General features: G+C 48.2%; 1 protein-coding gene across 2 annotated transcripts in view; it reads left to right on the top strand.

Moving 5' to 3' along the window:
• Positions 1 to 228: 228 nt before the first annotated feature.
• The window catches only part of KLHL29 (kelch like family member 29), a 311959-nt gene continuing 298503 nt past the window's right edge, over positions 229 to 13684 (top strand). For both annotated transcript variants that reach the window (XM_046660074.1, XM_046660075.1), the window contains exon 1: positions 229 to 775. The gene's annotated coding sequence lies outside the window, so the exon portion shown is untranslated. The remainder of the gene's footprint in view (positions 776 to 13684) is intronic.

Genomic DNA, 13684 nt, shown 5'->3' with positions numbered 1-13684 from the left:
GCGGCTGCCGGGGATCCCTCGGGCCCGGGGAGCCGCGCCGGGTGCCCGGCCCGGGGCGCCCCGCCTCCCCCACCCTCCACCCCCGCCCACTCGGGCGCCCGTGATTGGCTCCGCCCGCCCCTGGCTGCGCGCCGAAGCCCGCCTCCCTCGCAGCTAAAGCAGACTGTACCCCGAGCGGAGCGAGCCAGAAGGGAGCATGGTCCCCGCGCCGCGGCCGCGCCAGCCCCCGCGCCGCCGCTGCCGTCCCCGCCGCCGCGGATCTAGCTGCAGCTCCAGCCCCGGCCCCTGCTCCGCAGTGCCCGCCCGCAGCCCCGGCGGCCGCCGCGCCTGAGCGCAGCCCCCGCCCGGAGCCCGAGCCCGGAGCCCGGAGCCAGCCTAGCCCCGCGGCCGCCGCGGCTGCGGGGAGAGGGCGGGGGCGATGCTGCCGGAGCCGCCGCCGCCGCCGCCGCCTCGGTGAGAGCCGCGCCGCGCCGCGCCGCGCCGCGCATAGCCGCACAGGCTGACAGGCAGAAGGACTGACTTCCCTCTCCCGGGCATCCTCCCTGGGCTGCCGGGAGGCGGCGGCGGAGGAGGAGGAGGAGAAGGAAAAGGAGGAGAAGGCGGAGAGCAGAAACGTGAGGAGGTGGACCTGGATCCGTTTCTCCCGGCCAGGACCCGAGCGGCCCCAGCTACCACTACCCGCCGGCGCCGTCCCCTATCCATCAGCCCTCCTGCGCCCACCCGCGACCCCCGGCTCTCTGCGCGTTGGGCCAGGTCCAGAGCGGCGCGGCCAGAGGTAAGAGCCAGGCTAGGGCGCCCAGTATGCGGCGCCGGGAACCAGCGTCCTGGCGGCTGCGTGGGGCCGGGCCGAGCTTGCGAACGGGGCCCGAGAACCCGGAACGCTGGGCTCGGCTCCCGCGGCGGCGGCGGCGGCGGCGGCGGCTGGAGCCTCCCGCGTCTGGACTCGCAAGGCTGCAGGAGCCCTTGCGCCTGCGCTGCTCCAGGGGAAAAAAGGGGGGAAAAACTTCCTGCCCCCGATGTGTAATGCGCGGGGGCTGCCCGGGGCCAATGTCGTGGTGGTCGAGGATGCTGGAAAGGAGTGTGGCCCCCGGCAGGGGCAGCCCCCTGACTGGGCCCGGCAGCGCGCGTCCCTCTCCAGGCCACCTCCCCTGAGCGGCCCAGGGCCCGGGCTGGGCTGGGGGCCAGGAGGAGGCACCGGAGAGCTGGACCCCGGGGCGGCCGCGCGCCCTGCCCTTTGGGGAGGTGCGCGTCTCTGTGCAGCAGGAAGCCAGGTTGGGGTTTCTGCCCGCTCCCGTCCTCAGACCCTGCATTTGGGGTCCGGGTCTCTTCACTCAATCCCAAGTAACTTTGGAGGTAGAGGAGCTTGAAAACCATGGGGAGAGAACCCGCGCAGACCCTGTTGTGACCCCCACTTCCCTTAACACCTTGTGGGTACCAGCGTGTTTGGGGGTCGCCGAAACGAGAGCTTAAAGGGAGGGTCAAGGGGCGAGGATGTGGTGTAGGATGGGGAGGGGTTGTTTATGTGTGGGATAGTGTGGACGGGGAGATAGGTAATTTGCGAGTGTGGACGCGCGCCCCGACTGCCGCCTGGGGTGTGGGGTGGCGGAGGACTCATGTGCGGGTCTCCATGGCCTGGAGCCGGCCGAGAACGCGAGGTTATCTGCGGTCGCAGCGCGGTGCGGGCACTGGGCAGCGCGGGTCCCCGGCCCAGAGGGAGGGGCACGCTCGCCAGGGGCCCAGAAAGCGGAGCCGAGAGCCTGGGAAGGTCCAAGGCAGCCCCGGGGCAGGTCGGGTCTGCGTTGGCTGGGGAAGGCGGGGACGCGCTGCCTGCCTGCGGCCAACCCTCATCGAGGAGGGGATGGGGGCAAAACGTGAGTCTCGGATGCCTGGGTCCGCCAGCTGAGAATCCAGTTGTCGTTCTTAGGCTCTGGAACCGAACGGCAGACGCGGTCAGTTGGGGTGTCCTCCGTGGGTCCCTAGGGACGCCGATGGGTGAGGAGCCGCCGCCTTTGCCATCCCCGCCGCTCTGCAAACGCTCGCCTCCCTCCCTATGGTGCGTGCGCCGCGGCGCGCCCCGGGCGAATCGCGGACGCAGGTATTTATGTAGCATTAGGCGAGACCTCGGCGCTGGAGGGATCGGACCGTGGAGGACGCCGAGCTGCTGCTGCCCGCGAAACTTGCACTTCGTCAGCCCAGGGACAGTCATGCTCCGCTGCTGCAGGCTCCTGCCCCTCATCAGCCGAGCTGCGCTGGGATTCGGACTCCTCTTGCAGCGACAGATCTGTCCTGGTTACAGCTGTATTTACCCTAATTTCAGTCTCTTTAAAGTCATCTGTTAGTCACGACAGAGTTCTTCCCTTGCCGTGTGGTCTTATCTCTAACTCAGCCCTGGGAGGGCAGATTTAAGGAATTATTTCGATTTAGGATGAATGGCAGCAGATTTAATTAGCCCACCTCATTCCTGATGTTTTTAAAAATTGTATTGGGTTGGTGTGGAGAGCTAACTTTTTCACTCCTTTTGGGGGGGTGGGGTGATGAACAATTTTATAGATTGTTCATCCTAACACTTGGCAAAAACGTTGTCAGATACCGCACAGGTGAATACTTTAAAGGCTGGTCCATATGCATGGATTTGAGTAGTCGCATATTCTAGGTGTTTGTACAGATAAGCAGCTGTATGCCACTGACCAGTGTAGTCTCTGTCCCATACATTGTTCTGAGTGCACTTGATTTTTCAGCCTGCTATAAATCAGGGAATTACTAGCACATGTGCCCTTAAACTCTGTATGAAATGAATGACATTTAAATTGGTTTATAGGCATTTAACCAATTTTAATAACTTGTCTGCACAAGCATCTTATAAACCGTATTTGTCTATGATTAAGGAAAACATTTTCTTCTGTTCAGTCTCTCCATTATTAGCACAGTTAACGGAAATTTATAGGTCCCCAACTTTCATTTGCAAGCAACAATCCAAACGAAGTACCTAGAGTTGTACTGAAATAAAATATCCTATGGTAGCCATGGTAACAAATAGATTAAGGTTATTGGTTTTCATCTGGATGTGTTGGGGGGGGCGCGGAATCTAGTGTTGTGTCTTTTTAATTATGTTTCTAATGAGTAGTGGTCATACTCCATGTATTCAGTGTGGGAGATAAGCGAGACCGGGAATTCAGTTTTGTGAGAGGTTTATTGGAACAAAGACTAGTCGTGCCCAAGAGAGTGACTTCTGTTAACTGTAGCTCCTCATATCCAGAAAGCAAATGGATAAAACCTTTTTTGTTTTTCAAGTAGATGAGAATTGAGTTAGTCCCTTTAAGATTAGAAAATGTATTTTGCGTATAAGCTCTTTCCAAAGGAACCTTCAAATCCAGCTCCTGTTTTCTAGGAATAAACATGTTAGAAGTGTGGATGTTGGTGTGGATTGGGTGTCACAGTTGTTATCAACACCTGTCAGTCTAAGTGAGGCATATCATTAGTCTATTCAAATCTTGCCTGTTTCAATATTCATGCATTTCCATGGTGATCCATTCCATTTTTGTTTACTTAGTCAACCTTATAAATCTTTGGCATCAATTTCAAATGTGCCATCTTTTTTTCTTTCATTTATCAATTGATTGGGCTGCAAATCATTGCCAGATTAAAGCGTTTCCTTTTTTTTTCTGCTAGTTCCCAAAAGTTTACACTATTCCTGGGTACACACAGATATTAAGGGGTTAAATTTTTTAATAGACTCAAATAACACCACTGATGCTAATGTAGATTTTTAGCATCTCATTTGATATATGTGCATGCATGGGTATTTTTTTTTTCTTCCAGCAGGCTTACCGTAAAGCTTTCTCGCTTTATGGCCCTGAGATGTCAATCCAATCCAGCAGAATTGACTAAAGATTTTCCCTCCTCCCTCTCTCCCTTCCTTCCTTTCTTCTTTTTTTTTTTTTTCCTACCCTGTTATGGTTCAAGGATTCTTTATGTCTTCAGGTATATCTGGCTCAGGCAGACTTCAGGACTTTTGTGTATTGGAACGGGCCTGTCCTTCTAGGATCTTTTCTAGTACTAGCCAAAAACAGAAGGTTCTGGAGCATCAGAGGATTTTCCGAATGCGATATACATTTAGTCACAGCATATATTGTCCCTGGGATCGTTGTAACACTTTAACTTCGCTGATCAGGCAGCTTTGCTTAAATGCGAGTGATGATTTTGTTCACCCGCTTTCAGCTTTGCTTTCTAATGATGCGGTCCCATGCTAATCACACCCCGTATAGTTCAGAAATATCAAGGCAAGCGTTAGCACGCTACTGACTTATTAGGATCAGGAGAAGTAATTGGAACACTTAAGTTCAAAGTCAGATGGAGAAATGGAATTATAACCAACCTTGTGATTCTATAATCAGTCAATCAAGTGCCTACTTGGGGGTAAGGGGAGGAAGAGACACCATGAATAAGAAATCCAGCCATTGGTTGTGGTGGGTGAGGATAAACCAAAGCAGAAACTGTGTAGGACGACTACAGAACAAGAAATCTCTTTGTGGATGGATAAATCACATGTAGACCCAAATGTTTAAAACCTGGAAGAGTATTTGTAGTTTGTGCAGAAGATGGTCATTTGTTATTACTCAGGAAATCAGGGGTCATTCCTAATATGCTAAAAAAAAAAAAAATGGATAACATAATCCCTGGCAAGTACTTCCATTTGAAGTAAATTTTACTGTAGACATGGTCTGAATAATTTTGGTTAAGAAGGAAAAGTGTGTCAGAATTGCCTGCCTGTTGGATCAAAAATACTGAGGACAGGACGACTCTGAAAGCACACTCTGGTTCTTCCTACGGCAGCTCCAGGCTTACTTTCCCCAAGTCCTTGGTCAGAAAGGTGGTCTGTACTTTGTTCGAAGAAGTCATTTGAAAAAAGGGAGACCGAAGCTGTAAATTAAGATGAGGCAAGTTCATCTTTGGAAATAGCAACACAGTTATTTCTGAACTGAACTTTGTTGTCTTGAAGCATCTCTACCTTTAGGGAGGCAAGGGGAAGATCTCCCGTTTCCCGTGAGAGGGGATTTCTGCGTGAAATTCAAATGCCTCATCGACTGTTGACTCTGCTGCAGCCGGTGATGATTCCGAAGCTAGAACAGGAACGGTCAAGCGTGTTATGGTAGGGGATCGGGTTTGGGCCAAGAGGTCAGCTCCCCAAACATTTAAAGACTGCCATTGGCCGCACCGGGGTCAGTTTTTATAATTATTTTATAGAGTTTTGAAATTTTTAATTCATTGATTCTTTTAAGGAATATGTATATGTGTGTGTGTATATATATACACAAATATATATACACACATATACAAATATATATTCTGTCACTTTTTAAAAATTGTGGTAAAAAACACATAAAATTTATCACCTTTACCATTTTTAAGTGTACAGTTCAATAGTGTTAATGTTCGCGTGGTGGTGTGGGGCTATCCAGAGCTTTTTCATCACTGAAACTCTACACCCATTAAGCATGAACTGCCCCCTCCCCTAGCCCCTGGCAACCACCATTCTACTGTCTATGGAATTGGCTACTTTAATATCTCATAGAAGTGGAATCCTGCAGTCTGTGTCTTGGAACATGGGTGTGCAAATATCTCTTTGAGATCCTGCTTTCAATTCTTTTGGATATGTATACCCAGAGCGGGATTGTGTCTTCTGCCACTTTTTACCTAATACATTACATTGATCTTCTGTTTAAGAGACTTGGTGAAAATGCAGACAACAGAAGACAGTCAGATAAAGAGTGCAGTAGATGTGGCTGATATTTCTTCTTGCTTTTTTGGGTGTACATTTCCTCGTGAGTCTCTCATCTCGTAGGTTTCGCTTTCACCGCTTGCCTGAGTTGCGGCAATAGTACGGAGTGGGTAAAGGCACGGACTTCGTCTCAGAGTTGATGTCCAGTCCCTGATGCCTGCTAGCTGTGTGACCTTGGAAAGATGCTTCATCTCAGTTAGCCTCAGGTTTCTTTTATGAAAATAGAGAGAATCATCGTGGCCGAGATAACTCCAGTAAAACCTGCATCCCAATGTGTGTCCTGGCGAAGTGCTCCAGAGAGGAGAGCTTGGGTGAAGTAACAGTGCCAGGAGAGGCAGCAGCAACCCTGGAGCTCTCAGAAACCACAGACACCTATCCTATTAAATTCGATCCTAAATGATTTCATGTTGCACCGGGGTGTGTATATATATATTGTATTCTGTGAATCTCATTATCAGCACTTATTCTGAAAGGCATAAGCGATTTGCATCACAATTACAGTAGTTAAAAATATCCTTGAGTGGATTTGATATATGTACTTTTAATTCCATTTTTAGTATCCTAATTTTAGAGTTGATGTGGATTTTAGAGGTCAGCTAATCTAGCTGTTATTCAATCACCAAACCTGTGTCAAACCCCAATAATATAATAACAGTAGCTTCCAGTTATGGCTGCCCACTATATTTTAGTACTTTACATATATTATCTCTAATCCTCATGTCAATGCTGCGAGGTAGGGATTATCCACATTTTACAAATGAAGATGAGGCTCAGAAAGTTAATCAACTGGCCCAAGGCCGCAAGTCTAGCCACATTGTAGAGCTGGGTTTGAACCCAGAACCCTCAGCTACCATCGTCTGTCTTGTCTTTTCTCTGTGTGTGTGTGTATGTGTGAATGTGTGTATGTGCATGCCCGTGCGCATGTGCACGTGTGGTTTTCTGATACTCCAGACTGGGTCTCAGTGCATTTGCACCGCTTCACACTGCCTGTTATGTGCCAGGTACTGCATTTTCTGTGCTAATTAACATTTTAAAGAAAATAATTCTCTTAGAGGGAATGTGAGCTTAAATAAGAATATTAACCAGGTCTGACCAACATTCACCGTATTTTCAGATTGCTCACCTGCTTCCGTTTACTCTGGTTCCTGGAAGGCTAATGAGAAATCCCTTCAGATGCTTGAACGGCATCTGTTTCCATATCGAGCCAGTGTAATAAGTAAACAGCACATTGAAGAGTAGAAACAGTGTACAAAGATTCAAGGATGAATCCAGAACCACTCGAGACTGATCTGGGCTTGATCACTTTTGAATCCCAGTGTCTAGCACAGTGCCTGGCACAGAACGCCATAATAAAAATGTTTGCCTGCATAAGGTTATGCCCAGAGAAGGTGTCAGGTAATAGATATCAAAGCCTGTTTTTTGGATTTTCTTTGCATTCAGTATCTGTATAGTTATATCTTCATGGTTTTTCATTGTGTGGAGTTTTAGATGCTATAATTGGGCATATGTGTATTAAATATGCTTGTTGATGAGTTCTAACTAATCTAAATGGAATCTTCTAGGATTTATGACTTGAAACTTTGAAGACTAATTTTCTTGGAGCTTCTTCGTTCCAGTGATAACTTGAATCTACTTGGCACTTTTGAGAGTTGACACAAAGTCCATCCTTCATATCACACTTACTTGTAAGGTGTGGTCCCTACTCAGATTTTTAAATTTGTGGTATTTCACAAAAGCATCGTTTTAAAGAAAAATACAACACCTAGAAATCATAGAGACCACTATGAAAGGGCAGTAACATTGTATTTTTCAACTTCAGTCCTGTTTTTATTCTTTAAATTTGTTTTTTTAGAGACGGGAAGAGAGTGTGAATAAAGCCTGGAGCAGACATCTCAAAGATGTGTTCGCTCCCTGTTTTAACTCTTCCAACCTTTGTTCAGCCAAGTGGTGGCTTCTTCAGTAAGAGATTAACATGAGAAGAGCATGGTTCTGATGCCTGTGATCATACCTGGAATTAAGTGATGGCATAGGAAATCCTGGGCGAGGGTTAGGCTGCAGAGGGGCGGCCGTCCCTGGGTTGGCACGGGCCACTCCTGTGTGCCTGCCTGTCCAGCTCCTCCACCTCCCCCTTCCTCCCGGGGTTGTTTCTACTCTAAAGGCAAAATAGGGCGTGAGGCTTCCTTTTTCTTCAGGCACCCCGACAAAGCTCTTAGAAGCAGGGTGGCGGTAGGGGCAGTGAAGGCAGAGCAGACGAGAGGACTCTCCATCTCTGGCTTGTGAAAAGCAAAGCCAGTCAAGGCATAGGCTGAAGCTGAAACCTAACAGTAGCCAGATCGTCCCTGTTTTCCTTTTGTACATTTAGCAACATTGAGAAGTGGTGGAGGGTGGTGAGACGTGGACTTAAAAAAAAAATCTTCCCTTTCTCTTTTACCTTCTCTTTTCAAATTTCCAGCTTTAAGCATTTGCTTTTGTATCAAAACCGCAGCTGAACTTAGCCTCCCAAGGAACGTGGACGATATATATTCAGCTCGTGGAGCTTCCAAATGAATATAGATCCAATAACTGTTCATGGAGCAGGCACAATGGGGAGAGAAGAGCCTTTCCTGTGGCATCTCGTTGTTGCTCACCCTGTGACATGGGTGGCGTTATTCCCATTTTGCAGATGAGTTCTAGAGAGACAAAGCATTTGCCGGAGGTCAGACCAGCAAACACGGGTGCTGGATGGTTAAAGGGATGAACAAGCCTGGCCTCCTGTCAACTGCCAGACCACGAAGAAGGGAGAGAGCCAATAGTCCCTTTCCTAGGGAATATAAATTGCTTATTAAAATCACAAAATAAGTCACATGTTTAGCCACATTGCTCACTGATTTCCACGGTTGAGATAATAAGTTGAGCTCCAGCTAATTTTATTTTAAGGTGTGAAATAAATTTAAAGAAACAGAAACCCACTGGTATGATTTCAAATACCTGTACACTTAAACTTACTGCCATCGTCACTTGTAAAACTGAATAAGAGTTCCATTCTGAGTTTATCTCAGAGGCGGAGGTCTAGGTGACGCCTTTTCTTTGTGGTCAGAAGGCTTCCTGGGGGCACTGACTTAAATGCATGGGGATTGAATGTTCGAGGATTAAATGAGGTCCTGTTTACAAAGTGTTGGAACAGCACCAGGCATATCCTAAGTGCCTCTGTGTACATGGGTGGGTTGGGTTCTGTTCCAAATCACATGAACAAGTGGTTATTTCTGGACTCATCTTGGGACTCATGGGCTCCTTGAGGGCAAGGACCAGCTTTGTCTTTTAGCCTTGGACCTGGCACATGTTGGGTACTCACTGATCCAATATCCTGAGCTCAACAAAATGAGGTAAGGTAAGACTGGGAGGAGACAGGGCCCCAACCAGGAGAGCGCCCAGTCTAACCAGGAAGCCCATGGCTCCTCGTGAAGCATCTGGAGAGCAGGTGGAATAAGATCAATGAGTGGTCCAGTCCCGCGATTTCCTGGGAAATTCTGAGAGACAGACCAGAGGGGAAGAACCTGATCATGAATGCTGCTGTGGCCACGAGCCCGTGTGTCCACCCGTTCTGCCTGACCACTTAGGTCGGATGCTGCTGTCGTTGACCAAGCTCTCCAAGCCAGCAGAGAGGAGTAAAAAACCGTGCTGCTTCAGGCCTGGTCCTCAGAATGGTGCCAGGCCACAAACTGTCACCAGTCTACGACAAGATAAATTGGAAGCAAGCATTTAGAAACTTCTTACTGTGTTTGACATTCCCTTGACAGCCAAGGGCATGACCCATGGGCTTCTCTCATTGAAAAAGGTGTAGACCAGTTTGGGTAGTGTCAAACTCCCACAGGAGTTGCCGAGAGAGTGGCCTATGGTGTGAGCTGCAGTCTAGGCAAGCATGGTAGGACCACGTTTCGGTTCTTAATGGATTGGAGATAGAAACAAAACCCCAAAACCTTGTCCTTCACCACAGGTAGGGGTAGAGGACAGCGTGGAAGCCTAGATGTGGTTGTCTTGCTAAAGTATGTGCACTGACTTTCCAAAGCTCCAATCTAGAACCCCTAGATTTGGTGGACTGAATTCCGGCCAGTCCAGCAGTGCTCATTTAGTGGGGTAGCTGTGTGGTCCCTCCTGCCCAGAATGTGATTGCTGTTTTGTGGGGGCTGTGAGGAGGGGGCCCTGCTGTGTGTTTATGTGCATCCCTAGTCAGTCTCCCTGATGCTGAGAGAGAGCTTCAGGGTCTCAGCTCAGGAACCTCATACCCCCATTCATCTTGAGGCCCTTTTGTTGCAATTCGGCACTGTTTTGACCTCTTGAGATTTGGGTAGGTTACTTTGCCATTGAATTGGCTTACTTGGTTGATGTGAAAAAATAGAAGATGACCATGCCCTGATTCTGGCTCTCCAAACCAAAAGCAAGGGCCGTGAAATTTGGGAAGAGTAAGTGCGGCCCTTGAAAGCCGAGTTGGTGAGACCCAGAGGCTGCGTGCCGTGTGTGCGTCTGGCCCATCTTGCTCTCGAAGAGCCTGCTGTAAGTGGAGTGCCGTAATCTATTCAGTTCATGCTGTTCCAACCAGCTTTAATCATCAAAACTTGAATAATATTCAAACTGTGAAAGGAACATATTTCTTGCTGAAGCCTAGGTGTGCCAGGTGGAAGCGCCAAAGCTTCTCAATCTACCCATCTCTAGCAGCACATTGCACAAAAAGGAGCACCTGGATTGCGTCCTGCCACGTGGGGAAACTGCCTTTCTCCCCAATCAAACGGCGCTAAGATTTGAAATTTCCTCCCTTTCCCCCAGAGGAGAAACATGATTTTCATGGAACCAAGCTTCATGGAAGTCACTTTTTTCCTCTCTGGGAAGTCACCACCTCTCTTGTGAGCTGAAGGGACATTGCTCCCTGGCCTCAGGTGTCTGACACGGTCTGCTCTGGCACCCCTGGGGGAGAGGTCTGGCAGTACAGAGACCCACAGGGCTCTCTGGAGGGAGGGGATGTGGGTTTTGCGACCTGGAAGGCACCGGTGACTGGTGACTGGTGACTGGGACCTGAGGGGAAGGTCACACGTGACCGTGGAGAGACTAGTAGGAAAGCAGCTTGGGCTCCCGCTAGCTGGGATAAAGACACGCAAACCCTCGTCCTGTGGCACAGGCTCCAGCCCTGAGTTTCTAGATGACAGCCCCTGGCTCTGCCGATGCTGTCTCCCTCACTTCCCCGAGAAGGGCGTTCCAGAGCCGCTGCCCTGGTCAGGTTCCAGATGCTGCAGAAACCACAAAAAGCCGTCTTTGTTGGTGGGGACTCCTAGGGGAGGCTGAAGGGGTGGGATGGGCACTCAGTGAACTGTGAAGTCACAATTTGAGAGCTGTAACTGTCAGTTGTTTATATCCCAGGTGTGCCTTCAAGGATGTCTGGTTTTCAGAAACATTTTTTGATATCTGAAATAGACACCTGGGCCAGATGTGGTCTCCTTCGTCCTAGGAAAGGGAGGGGGCAGTTACGTGTGTGACTCTTTGCTTCCATTCTCTGTGTGACCTCTGTGGGCTACTGGGTATGGGAAGAGGTGTAGGGGATACGAGATTGATATCAGGGACTAAGCATGTGACAGTAGGGAGGGTAAGACTGGGTTCCCAGTCCTGCACGAAGTTACAATTAAAACTTATTTATTTTCAACTCAAGAACAAACAAACCATCAGATTGAAAAATGGGCAAAGGACTTGAATAGACATTTCTCCAAGAAGATATACCAATAGCCAATTAGCACATGAAAAGATGCTCAACATGACTAATCATTAGTAAAATGCAAATCTAAACCACGATGAGATATGACTTCACGCCAATTAAGACAGCTATTATAACAAAAAACACTGGGCCGGCTCCATGGCTGAGTGGTTAAGTTTGCGTGCTCAGCTTTGGTGGCCCAGGGTTTCACCAGTTGGATCCTGGGCGCAACCCTAGCACCGCTCATCAAGCCATGCTGAGGCGGCATCCCACATAGCACAACCAGAAACCTATAACTAGAATATACAACTATGTACTGGGGCTCTGGGGAGAAGAAGAAGAAAAAGATTGGCAACAGATGTTAACTGAAGTGCCAATCTTTAAAAAAAAAAACAAAACAGTAAATAAGAAGTATTGGTGAGGATGTGGAGAAATTGGAACCCTGACACACTACTTGTGGGAATATAAAATGGTATAACTGCTAAATAAAATAGTATGGGAGTTCCTCAAAAAGTTAAACATAGTATTACCATATAATCCAGCAATTCTACTTCTGGGTATATACCCAAAAGAAGTGAAAGCAAGGGCTCAAATAGATATTTATACACCTACGTTCATAGCAGCATTATTCACAGTAACCAAAAGGTGGAATCAACCTAAGTATTCATCAACGAATGAATGGATAAATAAAATGTGGTATGTACATACAATGGAATATTACTCAGCCTTCAAAAAGAAGGAAATTCTGACACATGCTACACCATGGATGAACCTTGAAGACATCAGCCTAAGAGAAATCAGCCAGTCACCAAAAGACATATTGTATGATTCCACATATATGAGTCAACTACAGTAGTCAGATTCAGAGATGGAAAGTGGAATGATGGTTGCCAGAGACTGAGGGGGGTGGGGAAGAGGGAGAGGTTGTTTAATGGGCATAGGGTTTTAGTTTGGGAAGGTGAAAAAGTTCAGGAGATGGATGGTGGTGATGGTTGCACAACAATGTGAACGTGCTTAATGCTGCTGGACTCCATTTAAATGGTTAAAATGGTAAATTATATGTTATATATTTTTACCACAATAAAAAAGTAAACTTCTAAACACATTCCAAACTGGTTCTCCTAATAAATTCTTTAAACAATTTGCTTAGGGAAAAGAAGGCATTCACTTGGGCAGTTCAAAAACTCGTATTGAGCACTTGCTGTGTACCTGGCCCTGTGCTAGGCATCGTATTTATTTATTTATTTCATTTGAGGTGTGATAGATGAGGCAGTACAATAAAATCCGTAGATCCTAAGTGTTCAGTTGACTGAGTTTTGATAATTGTATAGACCTGTGTAGCCACCATCCAAAACAAGATAGAAAACATTTCCATCACCCCAGAAGTTCCCTGTTTCCCTCTGCAAGCAATCCCCTTTCTTCTCCCCAACCACCTTCTGATGTCAATCGCCATAGATTAGCTTTGCCTGCTGTTGGCTTTGTACTTTTGAGCCCGACTGGTTTCATTCAGCATACCATGTGTGCTATTCATCCATGTTGATGTGTGTCCCAGTAGTTGGCTCTTTATTGCTAAGTAGTATTCCATGGCACATACCACAGTTTGTGTGTCCGTTCTCCTGTGGATGGACATTGGGTGGTAGTTGGAGACAGACAGCACTGAGTAAGAATGTTAGCCCAACTGGGAGTGTCCCCACAGATTGAGGTTACCATACAAGTTCTCTGTGCTGGGCGTTTTCTTGACTGGCAGCATAGTCAGCTTCGAATGGTTTCCAGATAATGGCATTTTGGTGATTTATACTAAAAATATGACATCCAGTGGACCAGACACATGTGTTGCTACTGAACAGATTTCTCCCCTGAAGGCGTGTCACACAGGCAACTAAATCTCTATCAGGAGGCTGCTTGGTGACTGTGCACTGGGGACAGTAGGTTTGTGGATGGTCTTAAAGTTGTGTCCTTGAGCTGTGGCTGCACCATCCTCAGCTCAGGGGGCCACTTGCAGAACTGACCAGATGCCTGGGGGGCACAGCGTGGGGGCGGGAGAAGCAGAGCATTCTCTCCCCGGGGCAGGGCTAGGGTGGCCAGTACCCAACTCAGCCCTTTTCTTTCTGGTTTGGAGCCTCAGGGCCGGTTGACATGTTCTTTCTGTAGCCACGTTAACACCTTTCATCTGACACTGAAGCGCAAGA

Source organism: Equus quagga, chromosome 5 (genome assembly GCF_021613505.1).
Source record: "Equus quagga isolate Etosha38 chromosome 5, UCLA_HA_Equagga_1.0, whole genome shotgun sequence".
NCBI lineage: Eukaryota > Metazoa > Chordata > Mammalia > Perissodactyla > Equidae > Equus > Equus quagga.
The sequence above is the reverse complement of the archived record's forward strand: the minus strand, read 5'-3'. Positions and strand labels throughout refer to the sequence as shown.